The sequence below is a fragment of the Pogoniulus pusillus genome, chromosome 37 (assembly GCF_015220805.1).
Source record: "Pogoniulus pusillus isolate bPogPus1 chromosome 37, bPogPus1.pri, whole genome shotgun sequence".
Taxonomy (NCBI): Eukaryota; Metazoa; Chordata; class Aves; order Piciformes; family Lybiidae; genus Pogoniulus; species Pogoniulus pusillus.
The window spans coordinates 7,705,008-7,721,048 of NC_087300.1; the positions used below are offsets into that span (position 1 = coordinate 7,705,008).

Below are 16,041 nucleotides of genomic sequence, written 5' to 3' on the forward strand. Positions count from 1 at the left end.
GTTTTTGTGACAATGCAGTTTATTTCCCCCTCCCCTCCCCCCCCCCCCTCTATTTAATCCTTCTGTAAGCAGCCACGAAATGGAAGTTAGCTTTTGGCTGTTGTGTCTGGGTCTCCCCTGCTCCCTCATGCTGATGCTGTGCTGGGGAGCCCAGCAGGGAAACGTAGCTCAGTTGCTACAGGCTGCCTTGTCCTGCAGACCCAAATCCTCTTGGCAGGAGCTGTGTGGCCTGCCACAAACACCTTGGACAGCACAGGGGCTGCTGACTGTCCAGAGGGCAGAAGTCTCCACTCATTTTCCTCTAAACTGGAGCCTGATGAAGGATTTGTCCCAGCAGAGCCTGTAGGGTGCACAGGATGGATGCATTTCCTGGCAGGGCTTGAAGGAGAGGAGCTGTGAGTGGGCTTCAGAGATGAGTTTGCAAAGAACCTGACTGCAGGAATGGGGGAGATGAGGGCACCCCACAACAGAACCCCAGAATCTCAGCATGGCAGGGGTTGGAAGGGACCTCTGGAGATCATCCACTCCAACCCCCATGCCAGAGCACCACTTTCATGGTGAAGATCTTCCTCCTCACCTCCAGTCTGAGTCACATCCAGACCAACCTTGCTAAAGCAGGGCCCCCACAGCAGCTTGCTCAGGAGCACAGGGGCCAGGGGGGGGGCTGGATGTGGTCACCTTTCATTTCCAGGTGGTAAGGAGGGAGGTAGATGTCACTTTTCCATCAGCATCATTCCTTTCTGCTATTCCATTGCTCATTTCCAAAGAGATTTAATCTTTCTGGTTTAAGGTTGGGGTTTTTTTGTGGGGGTTCCCCCTCCTATTTTCTTTCCCCTCCCCCCCCAGCTTTGAGAAGGAAAAATAAATGATCAGATGCTAAGTCTGGAGCTATCTTCCTACTTCAGCCACTGCTCCACGCTGGGTAGCTTCAGGCAAAGCCACACTTTCCAAATCCCAGCTTCTCCAGCTATTAAGATGAGAAAGAATCACTCTGCTGCATCTTGCTTGCAGGGTCTGGATGTGAGGAGCAAGCTGCAAAATAAACAGACTTTGAAAATGGGGGGGGTGGGGGGGGGAAGAGAAAAGCCAAACACAACACACACACACCCCCACCCCCAAGCATCCATTTGTCAGGCGTTGTCCCTCCGAGCTGCCATCGTACCTGAGCTGGGACTGGAGCTGCACTCCTGGAGCTGCTGCTGGGCTGGGTTAGTGTGGTTCCCCCCCCGCCTCCACCCCCCTGGGCACGGCCCGGAGCAGAAGGAGGTGGCTCTGTGGAGCAGAGCAGATGTGCTGGGTCTCCGTCATCCGGAAAATGCTTCTTGCTGGCAGCACAACACAATCGTGCGGGTCAAGGTCAAGTTGCTGGCAGCCTGCATCCCTCGGGAGCTGAGCCAAAGAGGGAAAGAAAAACCTCCCAACGCCAACCACCCACCCACCCACCCTCCCTCCCTCCCTTCCCCCAGCCCTCCGGTTTGGATGGCCAGCCCAGTGCCCCCTGCCCCGGGCTGTGGGGCAGGGTGGTCCCGGGGGAGAGGGTGGCCGTGGGCAGGCAGCGATGCGGGACTGCTCCTGACATTTCCGCCTGCCAGTGCCCAGCCAATTGGCTCGGCAGGAGCAGCGACACATGAAATATGATGGTTTTCTGCTGAAGAGGAGGAGGAGGAGGAGGAGGAAGGGGGAGGACCGCTTGCTCCTGATGGTTTGCATGCCAGGGGCTGCAGAAAGGACTGGCCAGAGCAGAGTTGCCGGGTGCGGAGCTGCAGCATCCCGGGGATGGACTCTTGCTCCCCGCTCCCTGCCCAGGAGGATGCCAATGCCACCCAGGTGGGCCGGGTGCCGATGGCAGCGGGACAGGCTGCCGGGACACGCTGCCGTGGGGTGCCAGGCCTCTGGGGACTCCCCATTTTGAGAGCACCCAGCAACACCCCCCATCCCCCCCCTCTCTTCTCCGTTTGGCTCCCCACTGTTCCCAGGGGAGCGGTGCCACACGTGGGGGGCACCAGCGCTTTGCGGGGCTTAGTAGCGCAGGGCTGAGCTTTTCTTTTCTAAGGGGGGGGAGGGAAGGCTTCGGCTCAGTTTGCTGGAAGGATGAAAATAAAACAACCAACCCAACCACCCCCAAAATCCCACTCCTGGAAGAATGCTTTCTTGCCGTGCCAGGGCTGCTGGCTTCAAACTTCGCAAGCCTGCTCCTCGGTTGGATGGGAAGCACTCGACAGAGCCTCCTCTTCATGTCGTTAACCCTCTCACGCCACCGGCTGGGCTGGAAACTGTTAATGCCTCAACGGCAATGCCTCCAAAATCGGTTGGCAAACCGATTTCGTTTGAAAGCCGCCAAGAAGGAGTGGCCACAACATCGCATCCAGCAGCTGTTCGGTTTTGTAATGACTCTGCATTTATCCAAGAGATGGGTGGCAAGGTCTCCAAGCTCCCAGTATCCCCCTTAAAGAGGAGAGGATGAGGAGTGTGAGTCTGGGGGGGAGGAGGAAGGATCTGAAAGGGGCTCCAGGAGGGCTGGGGAGGGATTATTGACAAGGTTTTGTAAGGACGGGACCAAGAGGAATGGGTTTGAAGTGGCAGAGGGGAGATTGAAAGTGGAGGTGAGGAAGAAGTTGTTTGCAGTGAGGGTGGTGAGAGACTGGCACAGGTTGAGGGTGGTGAAAGACTGGCAGAGGCTGAGGGTGGTGAGACACTGGCAGAGGTTGAGGGTGGTGAGACACTGGCAGAGGTTGAGGGTGCTGTAACATTGGCACAGGTTGAGGGTGGTGAAACACTGGCAGAGGCTGAGGGTGGTGAGACACTGGCAGAGGCTGAAGGTGGTGAGGCTGGCAGAAGTTGAGGGTGGTGAAAGACTGGCACAGGTTGAGGGTGGTGAGGCTTTGGCAGAAGTTGAGGGTAAGGAGACACTGGCAGAGGTTGAGGGTGGTGAGACCCTGGCAGAGGTTGAGAGTGGTGAGACCCTGGCAGAGGCTGAGGGTGGTGAGGCTTTGGCAGAAGTTGAGGGTAGTGAAAGACTGGCACAGGTTGAGGGTGGTGAGGCTTTGGCAGAAGTTGAGGGTAGTGAGACACTGGCAGAGGTTGAGGGTGGTGAGGCTTTGGCAGAAGTTGAGGGTAGTGAGACACTGGCAGAGGTTGAGGGTGGTGAGACCCTGCCACATGTTTGCCCAGGGAGGTTGTGGAGCACAGAAGCACAGAATGGGATCAAAGATCACATTGGGTGCTTCTGTGCTCCACCACCTCCCTGGAGGTGTCCAGCACCACGCTGGATGAGCCCTTGAGCGACCTATTCTAGCGGGAGGCATCCCTGCCTATGGCACAGGGGAGGGGTTAGAACTGGCTGAGCTTTCAGCTCCCTTCCAACCTAACCCATTCTTCTATCAAACCCAAACCCAAACCCCTCTAATAATCCATCAATAAACCATAACAACACCCACGAGGAGAGGACTGGGAGTACAAACCACACCTCCCCCCCCCCCCTCCCTCTTTGCTCTGCCTGTGCCGTCGCTGCCCCTTTAGGAATTTCTTTGGTGCCCTGAGTGACAGCCCTCCAGAAGTGATAATTGGTGCGCTGTGTCTTTAAAAGGTTAAAACCCTTTTCAAAAAGGCCTAGACTCATAGTGAGGGGGGGGGGTGGGGGGGGGGGGGGAGAAGACAAGAGAGGCTTTGGCTGCCTTTGGATCCAGAAAACAGCTGCTTGATTAGAGGCTGCGTCTTCAAGCTGAATTTATTACATCTTTTTTTTTCCCCCTCCTTCCCCAGCAGCAGGGATTCTAGGAGGAAGCTTCCGTTTGGGTTTCTTGAGCGTGGTTTATTTTTATTCAGAGGAATAACAGAGGAAGGATTTGTTCCGGCTTGGAGCATGCTCACAACCTGCAAGATCTCCCATTATTAAACTGCCTACTTTGGGCTTTAATATCCATGTGGGTTGGTTTGGTTTTTTTTTTTTTTCCTCCTTTTTTTTTCCTCCTTTTTTTCTTTTCCTTTTTTTTTTCTCTTTTTTTTTTTTCTCCTTTTTTTCTTCTCCTTTTTTTTCCTCCTTTTTTTATTCTCCTTTTTTATCCCTCCCTTTTTTTATCCTCCTTTTTTTCCCTCCCTTTTTTCCTCCTTCCTTTTTTTCCCCCTCCTTCCTTTTTTTTCTCCTTCCTTTTTTCCTCCTTCCTTTTTTTTCTCCTTCCTTTTTTCTTCTTCCTTTTATTCTCCTTTCTTTTTCCCTCCTTCTTTTTTTTCTCCTTCCCTTTTTTTCCCTCATTACTTTTTTACCTCCATCCTTTTTATCACTCCTTCCTTTTTTCCCCTCCTTCCTTTTTTTTCCCTCCTTCCTTTATTTCTTCTTCCTTTTTTCCCTTCCTTTTTTTTCTCCTTCCTTTTTTCTTCTTCCTTTTTTTCCTCCTTCCTTTATTTCTTCTTCCTTTTTTTCCCTTCCTTTTTTTCCCTTCCTTTTTTCCTCCTTCCTTTTTTCCTCCTTCCTTTTTTTCCCCCTCCTTCCTTTTTTTCCCCCTCCTTCCTTTTTTCCCCCTCCTTCCTTTTTTTCCCCCTCCTTCCTTTTTTTTTCCCTCCTTCCTTTTTTTTTTCTCCTTCCTTTTTTTTTCCCTCCTTCCTTTTTTTTTTCTCCTTCCTTTTTTTTTCTCCTTCCTTTTTTTTTTCTCCTTCCTTTTTTTTCCCTCCTTCCTTTTTTTCCCCCCCTCTCTCCTCTATTTCCCTCCTATTTTTTCCTGTGTTTTTTTTTTTAGCCTTGTTGCAGCCTGCAGCTCTAAGGGAGGAGAAAAAAAAAACAAACAACAAACCAAAACAAACCCCAAACCATTTTTTCCCCCCCTCTCTTTTTAAATAAATAATTTATTTCGAAAGGAAGCTGATCTCGTAATGAGCTTTCTCCTTCCTTACTCGAAACAGGTGCTAATGAAAGCATCGCAAACAGCACCGCCCGTGCACAACGTTTCCTAAAGAAGGGAACAGTCACCACCGAGCCGAATCGCTCCGGATCTGCCTGCTGGCACCCAGCAAAGGTAGGCACCAGCAGCTTCGCTCGGTTTATTATTACTATGATCCCCCCCCACCCCAACCTCCTCCTCCTCCTCCTTGTTGTTCTCTACCTGCGTATTTCCAAACGCTCTGCTTTGCCTCCCTCGCTTGCGGCCGCACCACCGGACGGCGAGATTCCATTTTGCTTGCCCAAAGGTGTCAGGTTGCCAAGGAGCCGCCGGTTCCCCGGCGCAACCCCCGGGCTGGAGGTGGTGGTGATGGGGTGGGGGTGGGGGTGCACAGACCTCCATCGCTAGCCGGAGCTCTCCGTCTGGCCTGTCTCTCCCCTGGGTGGCCAGCGCTGGCGCGATGGGCGAGCTCCCCCCAGCCCGAGGTAACCTCGGCGGTGCCAATCAGCCCCGCAGCCAGCGCTGTAACCCTGTCCCCGCCGCCTCGCCGCTCGCTGCCGCTTAATGAGCGCTGCCGGGCGCAGGGATTCAGCGTGGCTTGACAGCAGCTTCCCAGGCTCTATAGGTTATGCTGCCTTCCCCCCCCCCTCCGTGCTGGGTAGGGAGGGGGGCGGGCGGTGGGAGGTAAAGCTGCGTGTGCTGTGCAACGTGCACCGCGGGCACGGGCGTGCAGAGGGCCACGCGTGGCGTGGCGTGGCCGCCGCCGGCCCCGGACCCACCGTTGCTGCTAGCTCGGTGGGAGAAGGACATGCTGCTGCTGCTGCTGCTGTTGTCGCCGCTCCACGGGGAGCCTTCGCCCCTCCTGGGGTGATGCTGGCTGCCCCCAGGCCTTGCTGCTGCCTTCCCAGCCTGCATCCCAGCTCCCTGCGCAGCGGCAGCAGGCGGTACCTGGTGCCACGGCGGGCACAGACAGCTCGGAAGCAATCTCGTTGCTCATCCCAAGGGCCGGATCCCTGCTGCCCGTGCCTCGGTACGCTTTGCCTGCACAAAGCCTGGCCGCTGCCTCTTTTCTTTTTCGCCCCGGTGAGGGTTTTTATTTCGCGGGTGCGCTCGGGGTCGGTGTTTGGGCAGCGCCGGGATGGTGCCCTCCGAGGTTGGTCCTTTGCTGGGCAGCTGGAGCTGGCCCCCGCGGCGGAGGCAGGTGGAGGCATCCGCAGCAGCCCCATGCGGTACCTGGCTCGGCTCTCGCTCGGGCTCCAGGGTTCCTACCGTGCTCCCACAGCTGCGAGCCTGAGCTTGCAGCAAGGACTGCAGTGGCCTCTCCGAGGGCCGAATGCAGCCTTTGCTAGGATCCTCCAGCTTCTTCGGCCCTTATGAACCTCCCAGGGCAGAAATTAGCCTTTTGCCTGCAAGTTTGAGTTGATATTTTGGTCTGTTGGAGTCTGAGCAGTATTTCCCTTTTCCCTGTCTGCATGCAAGAGTGTTTGTAGGGGTGGGGGGGTAATGGTTTGGGTTTTTTTTTTTGGCCTGGGTGTTCAGGAAAGGACCTGGAGAAAGTTTCTCCCGAGGAACTGTGCAAGCTGAGGGTGGGCAGCACATGGAATAAGCCACTGGTTTTATATAAACAACCTCCTGAGGCTTCCTAGAGAGAGAAGTGGGGAACAGCTAACCTGACAGACAAAAAGTAATCAAAGCTGAGTGTGCAGATTGGTCTCTGTGTGTCCCCCTCTCCCAAAAGCAAACGACGTTGAATGAGGAGCTTGATTTTGGGGCTGCAGGCAGGAGATGATTCAAGCACGCTGTGGAGCCAGGGGTGAGGGAATGTTCCTCCATGCCTGATGTTCGGCTGGGCGCAGGGCTGCAAGTGCCTCTTGTGCCCTCCTGCTGTGCCAGCAATGGCAAAGCTGAAGGCTGGTGAGCGCTGGTGACCCCCAGGCTGGTGTTTTGGGCTCCAAGGAGGTGATGTTTTCCCTGGCTCCCTTGTGCTGAGGCAGTGATGCTCAGCTCACGCCGGGGCTGCGAGGTCCTGCGGGGACAGGATTCGCCTCTCTGCTTTTCACTCCCTGCGTGCCCAGGAAGCAGCCTGCTCAGAGCTGCTTTGGATACATGGTTTTTCCTTCTGTCTTTTTGGAGATTGCAAATCCTCCTGGCTGCAGCAAAATGAGTGTCTATGTGTGTGTTTGGGGGTGGTGGTGGTGATGCTGGTCTTTATTTCCCCCTCCTTTCAGCCAGCCTTGCTTGCTCAGTGGGATTTCTGTGAAGCTGTGCCATGTGGGAGCTCACTGCGAGTCTCCAGCCCTGAGCTATGGCTCTGCTCAGGCTGGTGGGAAGTATTTTGGATGATAAACCTCCTGAGGAAGCCCAAGTGGAGCGGTAGCTGAGGGGGAGGAGGAAGGGAAGGTGGTGTTTTTCCTATCAAATCGTTTCCTGTAACTCCAGAGGCTTCCCCTGTATCCCTGCATCCCCATCCCCATGGGCTTCTGCTTTGCTGCCTCTGGGGTCGTCGTGCACTGCCCAGCCCTAACCCTCCTCCCAGCAGTTTGAGCAGGCCACAGCAGGTTTTGTCTGCTGTTGTCAGAGTCAGCATGCTTCTCTGCAGAGGTGGTGGCATCTGAGTCCTTCCAGGAGTTGCCCTTTTCTGAGGCCTCTGTATTACCTTGAGACTGGTGGGAATTGGTGGCCCTGCATCCCTCTGACTTTTTATCCTTTCATCACCTCCTGAGGAAGGGGAAATGAAACTGTTGTTCTCCCAGGCACTGGAGCCTGGGTCATCTGACTGTTGAGTGCTTGTGAGGGATCCTGCTCATTATTTTGCTTGAAACAGCTGTAAAACTCTCCATAAACATCCATGACTTGCAAGGTCGTGGCTTTGAAATGGCTCTCCAGCATCTTGGCTCGTTTCTGGTAGAGCTCCAGGCTGGGCTGTTCAGTCAAGTCCTGTGCATGCAGCTATTTGCTGGCAATTGAGATAGCTGTTGGTGGGCCAAAAAGTTTTACAGACCCCTGGAGGAGTCCCAAGTGCAGAGTCGTTTAAGGGCCTCCTCCTCCTCCTCCCCCTCCTCAGGTGCACTTTAATTCTGGATTTCCACCTGGCCCTGGGCTGGTCTAATAATTACCACAGATCTGAGCTGTCTCTGCTCAAGACCTGGAGAAGAAGGGGAACAGTGCCAGGAGATCAGGAGCATAATATTGACCTAAACCCATCATTTTTAATTGGACCAGCTGGGAATGAGTCTTTCTGCCTTGTGCTGGTAGCAGCACAAACCACTTCAGGACAGTTTGGGGGCTGCAAAGAAAGGTCTCTTTTTTTTTTTCCCTCAGTGAAGAGCTAAATATCCTGCAGCTGGCTCAGCTGAGGTGGCTTAGTTATGGATGCTCCAAGGAAAAGTGCATCCCAGCAGGCTGATTTACTGTGGTTAGAGGTGCTTGGCATCCTCTGGAGAGGGCCTTCCAAAATAATCTAAGTGGGCTGGTTGGTGCCTGCCTCTCTTTCAACATCTCCCTGACCTTAACTGCAAAAAGGGATGTCAGAATTCAGAGGAGGAGGTGGGGGGGGGGGGGGGAAGAGGGAGAAAAAAAAACCCTCTCTCTTCATTTAGTTCTTTAAAAAGCTCAGGAACTTTTATGCCAAGAATGGAAAGGCAGCAGCTGTGGAAGTCATGGGTTTGCTCAGCTCTGATCTCGGTGGTTAACTGAGGTGGGGATGGGGGGAGGGGGAAGCAGAGTGGCCTTTTTTCGTTCTTATTTAACCTTTCTGTGCTTTACTTTTTCTTTTTCCTTTCTTTTCTCCTTTTTTTTCCCCCCCTTTCTGTGTGGGAAATGGGGAGGGGGGGAAAGGGGGAAAGCCATTTGGCCAAGATCTCAGTGTGAGTCCCTGGCAGATTGAAACTAGGAGTAATAAGTTGTGACTCTAAGCTCAACGACTGCAGACAGCAACAACTCGCTGGGTTTCTGCTCCAGCTTTATTTGCTGGCTGGACACAGGGCAGTCGTGGGGTGGGGGGAGGGTAGTGATGGAGGGGGGGGGGGGGATGTTTGTGAGGGTGGGGATGGATATTTTGGCCTGAAATTGTGCCAGGGGAGAGTTAGGTTGGAGATGAGGGGGGAAAAAAAATGTCTTTGCTGCCAGAGTGGTCAGGGATTGGCAGAGGCTGCCCAGGGAGGTGGTGGAGTGCCCATGCCTGAGGGGGTGTTCAAGAACGGTGTGGCTGTGGCACTTGGGGCCATGGTGGTGCTGAGGTGCTGGTTGGACTGGATGAGCTCAGAGAGCTTTTTCCAACCTAAAGAGTTCTCTGAGCCTATGATTTTACTGCATGGATGATGCCTGCTGCTAGATCTGTTGTGTGGCACTGCTGATCCTTGCTGTGAGAAGCAGGAGCAACCTCAGCTCCTCAGGTGTGGGTGTGTGAGCCTGGGCTGTTGGGGGGTGAACATCACAACCAAGGACTTAACGAGGCACGCTGCAGGTGGTGTGGCCAGCCCAGGCTCTGAGGAGGCTGCGTGTGAAAGCCCTCGTGGCTGAGGGACATGGGATGCTGCTGGCATCCCCTGGGAGCAGAGGGAGGAGGAGCCCCCAGAAATAGCTGCTGGGATGATCCCCAGGAGGAACCCAGCTGCTAGTCCCAGCCTGGGGCTGGTCTGGATGGGTTGTTGTGACCCAGGATGGCCCTAATGACCCTAACTCAATGGTCTTGGCTGATCTGCCTCTCCCTACAGCTGGGAGAAGGAGGATCCCACAGCCCTGTGGCTCCCTGCATGGGAGTCCCACGGGACTGAGGACCTTCAGATGTGTTGTTCACTCCTCAAACAGCCCAGACTTTCAGTGCAGCCTGAGCTTGCCTCTCCCTTGCTTCCCCTGCCATGCACCACCTCATCGCTCCATCAGCTCCTGACGGACACATGGGCGCCTCAGGCTGGGGTGGGAGTGGCTGAGAGCAGCCAGACAGAGAGGGATCTGGGGGTGCTGATTGATACCTGCCTGAACATGAGCCAGCAGTGTGCCCAGGTGGCCAAGAGAGCCAGTGGCATCCTGGCCTGCATCAGGAATGGTGTGGCCAGCAGGAGCAGGGAGGTCATTCTGCCCCTGTACTCTGCACTGCTTAGACCACACCTTGAGTGCTGTGTTCAGTTCTGGGCCCCCCAGTTTAGGAGGGACATTGAGATGCTTGAGCGTGTCCAGAGAAGGGCAACGAGGCTGGGGAGAGGCCTTGAGCACAGCCCTACGAGGAGAGGCTGAGGGAGCTGGGATTGGTTAGCCTGGAGAAGAGGAGGCTCAGGGCAGACCTCATTGCTGTCTACAACTACCTGAGGGGTGGTTGTGGCCAGGAGGAGGTTGCTCTCTTCTCTCAGGTGGCCAGCACCAGAACAAGAGGACACAGCCTCAGGCTGTGCCAGGGGAGATTTAGGCTGGAGGTGAGGAGAAAGTTCTTCCCTGAGAGAGTCATTGGACACTGGAATGGGCTGCCCGGGGAGGTGGTGGAGTCGCCGTCCCTGGAGCTGTTCAAGGCAGGACTGGATGTGGCACTTGGTGCCATGGTCTGGCCTTGAGCTCTGTGCTAAAGGGTTGGACTTGATGAGCTGTGAGGTCTCTTCCAACCTTGGTGATACTGTGAGACTGTAATAAAACCCAGTGGAGAGGAGACAACCACAAGTGGCTGGACCATCTCCTGCCTCTCTGGAGGAAGGGCCCAGGGTGGCTGCTGACTCACAGCCCTGGTTTTGGGGGCTGCCAGCAAAAAGCAGTGAGTTAAGCCTGATGTCACAATCGATCTGCTGAAAAGGAGGCACCACAGAATTTATCATGCTGCTGAAATGGGAGTGAGAGAGGCCAGGGCTGCTCGTGGTGATGTCAGGGATGAGCTCAGAGGCATTCAAAAGGCACCTCTGCCACAAACAAAACTAACCCACTGTGGGTTTTTTTAAGTCACTTTGAGAGTTTAAGCTTATTTCGTGCATCCTAAGGTGTGTTAATGTTAACTGATGGGTTTGGAAGCAAAAGGTCTGGAAGGTTTGAAGTAACCCAAGGAGAAATTGCTAAAGGTGTGAGGTGACCTCATGTGGTCTTTTAAATGCTCTTGTGCTGAAGAGCAGCCCCCTGGGACAGGCTCAGCTGTGCAAGCATCATCCTGTGCTGCCCCAGTGCTGCCCCAGTCCTGCCCCCTCTAACCTGCATCCATCATACATCGTCTCTGTCTCAAAGGCATGTCCAGTCCTGCCCAGCCCCCTTTTGCCTCTGAGGTTTAGGCCACAAAAGTAAGTTTCTCACCCTTCCTCTTTTTGCAAGGGCTTGTAGTGATAGGACAAGAGGGAATGGATTGGAGATGGGAGAGGAGAGATTGGAGATCAGGAGGAAATTCTTGAGAGGGAAGCTGCTGAGACACTGGCACAGGTTGCCCAGGGAGGTTGTGGATGCTCCCTCCCTGGAGAGGTTCAAGGCCAGGCTGGAGGAGATCCCACCTGGAGTAGAATCACAGAATGAGTCAGGGTTGGAAGGGACCTCAAGGATCAGCCAGTTCCAACCCCCCTGCCATGGGCAGAGACACCTCACACTAGATCAGGCTGTCTAAAGAGTACTGCATCCAGTTCTGGGGCTCTGGGCACAAGAAGGACCTGGAACTGTTGGAGAGGGTCCAGAGGGGACCACGGAGAAAATAAGAGGGCTGAAAAACCTCCCCTATGGAGATAGGCTGGGAGAGTTGGGGCTGCTGAGCATGGAGAAGAGAAGGCTCCAGGGAGACCTCAGAGCAGCCTGCCAGTGCCTGGAGGGGCTACAGGAGAGCTGGGGAGGGACTTTTGGCAAGGGCTGGGAGTGCCAGGGTGAGGGACAATGGCTGGGAGCTGGGAGAGGGGACAGTGAGGGTGGTGAGACCCTGGCACAGGTTGAGGGTGGTGAGACCCTGGCACAGGTTGAGGGTGGTGAGACCCTGGCACAGGTTGCCCAGGGAGGTTGTGGAGCACAGAAGCACCCAATGTGATCAAAGATCTCATTGGGTGCTTCTGTGCTCCACAACCTCCCTGGAGGTGTTTAAGGCCAGGCTGGATGAAGCCTTGAGCACTCCATGCTGGTTTGAGGTGTCCCTGCCTATGGCAGGGGCTTGGAACTGGCTGAGCTTTGAGGTCCCTTCCAACCCAACCCATTCTATGCATCTCTGGTCTCTCTCCCCATGGCCTTTTGCCTGATGCTGGTGGGTTTCAAAGTCTCTGCCATCCTCTGTGTTGCAGGCACTCTTCCCTACACCCTTCTTTGGGGGAGTTGCTTTAAGTGATATTTTCCCACATGATTTCTTTCTTTTTTTTGGTGTGTGGGATCCTGGCATCAGAGTGGATTTTATGGGAGAGTGAAAACTGCTGAGGCCATGCTGCTGTTTTCTTTTCCATGGCTGTTTCACAGCACTTCAGCCAGGTTTCCTCCTGACAGCTCTTTGCTGCAGTGGATTTGTTGCTAGCAATGAATCCTCAGGCTGACCCCTGGGCAGCAGGGACACTTCCAGCAAGCACACCCAAACCACCTCCTTGCTGCTGGTGGCTCTTTGATTCCATCCATCAAGCTGTGTGTTTTATGCAGGGGGAAGCAAATCTGCCACCTGGCAAGTGCAGGACCTGTGCTGTGCCCTGTAGGCAGATGGAAGGTAAGGAGTTAGAGTGGCTGGCACAGACATGGTGCTGTGCCAAGGGAAGGTGGTGACTGAGGTGGCTGCCTGGCTCAGGCCATCCACTGCTGCGGGGGGAAATTGATGCTGAGCCAGCTGCAGCTGGAGGTGTCTGTGGTGAATAGTCCTAAAGGGCATAAAATAGGCCTAAGCATGTCCTGCCTGTCTGCATTGCAGCCAGAGGTGGGAGAACAGGACAAAGAAACCTCAGGCAGCCCAGTCTGGTTAGAGTCATAGAACCAACCAGGTGGGAAGAGAGCTCCAAGCTCAGCCAGCCCAACCTAGCACCCAGCCCTGCCCAACCAACCACACCATGGCACTAAGTGCCCCAGCCAGGCTTGGCTGCAACACCTCCAGCCACACAGACTCCACCACCTCCCTGGGCAGCCCATTCCAGTGCCAATCACTCTCTGTGCAGAACTTCCTCCTAACATCCAGCCTGTACTTCCCCTGGCACAACCTGAGGCTGTGTCCCCTTGGTCTATGGGTGGCTGCCTGGCAGCAGAGCCCAACCCCACCTGGCCACAATGTCCCTTCAGGTAGTTGCAGCCAGCAATGAGCTCTGCCCTGAGCCTCCTCTGCTGCAGGCTGCACCCCCCCAGCTCCCTCAGCCTCTCCTCACAGGGCTCTGCTCCAGGCCCCTCCCCAGCCTTGCTGCCCTTCTCCAAACACCTTCCAGCACCTCAGCATCTCTCTGCAATGGAGGAGCCCAGAACTGGACACAGCACTGCAGGGGTGGGCTGAGCAGTGCTGAGCACAGGGGAAGAAGAACCTCCCTCATCCCCTTCTGTTGAATCTTTTCCTGCCTACATTTTGGACCACAGACAGTAGGACTAGTGAGTACTCTTCATTCTTTGTTCCAGTTGCTAAAGGATTTTAATCAACCTAGATGCTAGGTTGGACTGGATGATCTTGGAGGTCTCTTCCAACCTGGTTGATTCTGTGATTCTATGAATGGCCAGGGCTGGGTGCTAGGTTGGACTGGATGATCTTGGAGGTCTCTTCCAACCTGGTTGATTCTATGGTTCTATGAATGGCCAGGGCTGGGTGCTAGGTTGGACTGGATGATCTTGGAGATCTCTTCCATCCTGGTTGATTCTGTGATTCTATGAATGGCCAGGACTGAGTGCTAGGTTGGACTGGATGAGCTTGGAGGTCTCTTCCATCCTGGTTGATTCTATGGTTCTATGAATGGCCAGGGCTGGGTGCTAGGTTGGACTGGATGAGCTTGGAGGTCTCTTCCATCCTGGTTGATTCTATGGTTCTATGAATGGCCAGGACTGAGTGCTAGGTTGGACTGGATGAGCTTGGAGGTCTCTTCCAACCTGGTTGATTCTATGGTTCTATGAATGGCCAGGGCTGGGTGTTAGGTTGGACTGGATGAGCTTGGAGGTCTCTTCCATCCTGGTTGATTCTGTGACTCTATGAATGGCCAGGACTGAGTGCTAGGTTGGACTGGATGAGCTTGGAGGTCTCTTCCATCCTGGTTGATTCTGTGACTCTAAGTGCAAGGAACTGGAGGCTCACAAGTGGCGAATGAAGCTGCCAGGCTCTCTGTTAAAAATGCTTTCTGAAACCTCTCAAAATTCCCTTCTTTAGAGACATTCTGTGAAATAGTTCTGCTCACTGCAGCCAAGGACTTGTGTGGAGAGTTGTAAGTAAGTTTGGGGGGAATTATTTTGTGTATATTAGTAGATTATTTAATAGCTTTTAAATTGGCCTCGTACCTGACTGGACTTTGTAGCCAGGTGGGGGTTGAGCTCTTCTGCCTGGCAAGCAGCAACAGAACAAGGGGACACAGGCTCAAGTTGTGCCAGGGGAGGTCGAAGATCCCATTCTGTGCTTCTGTGCTCCACAACCTCCCTGGAGGTGTTCAAAGTCAAGTTGGATGAGACCTTGAGCAACCTGTTCTAGTGGGAGCTGTCCCTGCCCATGATACAGGATTGGAACTGGCTGAGCTTTGAGATCCCTTCCAACCCAAGCTACCACTCTGTGGCTCTGGGATCTTCACTTTATCCAAGCCTCTGTGCTCCACAACCTCCCTGGGCAACCTGTGCCAGGGTCTCACCACCCTCAACCTGTGCCAGTCTCTCACCACCCTCACTGCAAACAACTTCCTCCTAAGAGCCACTTTCAAGCTCCCCTCTCACACTTCAAACCCATTCCTCCTCCTCCTGCCATTCCCAGACCTTCTCAACAGTCCCTCCCCAGCCCTCCTGCAGCCCCCTGCACATCCTGCAAGGCCACTCCAAGCTCTCCTGGAAGCCTTCTCCTCTGCAGGCTGCACAGCCCCAACTCTCTCAGCCTGTGCTCAGAGCAGAGCTGCTGCAGCCCTCTCAGCATCTTGGTGGCCTCCTCTGGGCTGGCTCCAACACTTCCATGTCCTGCTTGTGCTGGGGGCTGCAGAACTGCCCCCAGGACTCCAGGAGGGGTCTGAGGAGAGCAGAGTAAAGAAGATCACATTCTGTGATTCTGTGATCCACAGCCTCCCTGGGCAACCTGTGCCAGGGTCTCACCACCCTCACTCTCAACAATTTCTCCCTCATCTCCACTCTCACTCTCCCCTCTTCCATCTCAAAGCCATTGTCCCTCACCCTGACTCTCCCAACCCTTGTCCAAATCCTTCCCTAGCATTCTGGAAGGTCCCTGCAGGTACTGGAAGGCTGCTATCAGCTGAAAATCAAGAGGCTGATTTTCCCAGCTCTCTGCACAGAGCAGGTTTCAGTCCCTTCTGCTGTTATTTCTGTCAGCACTTTTCTGTAATTTTTTTTTTCCTCAGCCACTTGGATTTTGCTCAGAATTTGCCTTGGCAAAAGCTGCTTGTGGGCTGGTGCTGCCTGCTGAGGTTGGGCTTGGTGGGCACTGAGTGTCCAGTTCTGGGCTCCTGAATGCAAGAGAGATGCTGAGGTGCTGGAAGGTGTGTGGAGAAGGGCAGCAAGGCTGGGGAGGGGCCTGGAGCACAGCCCTGTGAGGAGAGGCTGAGGGAGCTGGGGGGGTGCAGCCTGCAGCAGAGGAGGCTCAGGGCAGAGCTCATTGCTACCTGCAGCTGCCTGCAGGGAGGCTGTAGCCAGGTGGGGTTGGGCTCTGCTGCCAGGCAGCCAGGGATAGAAGAAGGGGACACAGCCTGAAGCTGTGGCAGGGCAGGTTGTGGGTGGATGTTGTTAGGAAGTTGTTGTCAGAGAGAGTGATTGGCACTGGAATGGGCTGCCCAGGGAGGTGGTGGAGTCTGTGTGGCTGGAGGTGTTGCAGCCAAGCCTGGCTGGGGCACTTAGTGCCATGGTCTGGTTGGTTGGGCAGGGCTGGGTGCTAGGTTGGGCTGGCTGAGCTTGGAGCTCTCCCCCTCTGCTCTGCTCTGCTCTGCTCTGCTCTGCTCTGCTGAGACCCCACCTGGAGTACTGCATACAGTTTTGGAGCCCCTGGGACAAGAGGGCTGTGGAGATGCTGGAGAGTGTCCAGAGCAGGGCCAGGAGGATGCTCAGAGGCTGCAGCAGCTCTGCTGTGAGCACAGACTGAAAGAGT

At 54.6% G+C, this 16,041-nt stretch overlaps 1 protein-coding gene across 4 annotated transcripts in view; it reads left to right on the forward strand.

Moving 5' to 3' along the window:
• The first annotated feature begins 4,688 nt into the window (after positions 1 to 4,688).
• HIVEP3 (HIVEP zinc finger 3) overlaps positions 4,689 to 16,041 on the forward strand; it is a 497,619-nt gene continuing 486,266 nt past the window's right edge. For 3 of the 4 annotated variants that reach the window (XM_064172675.1, XM_064172676.1, XM_064172677.1), the window contains exon 1: positions 4,689 to 5,009. The gene's annotated coding sequence lies outside the window, so the exon portion shown is untranslated. Of the gene's footprint in view, positions 5,010 to 5,699; positions 5,905 to 16,041 lie in introns of those variants that run through there. The other variant, XM_064172679.1, reaches the window with a different exon arrangement.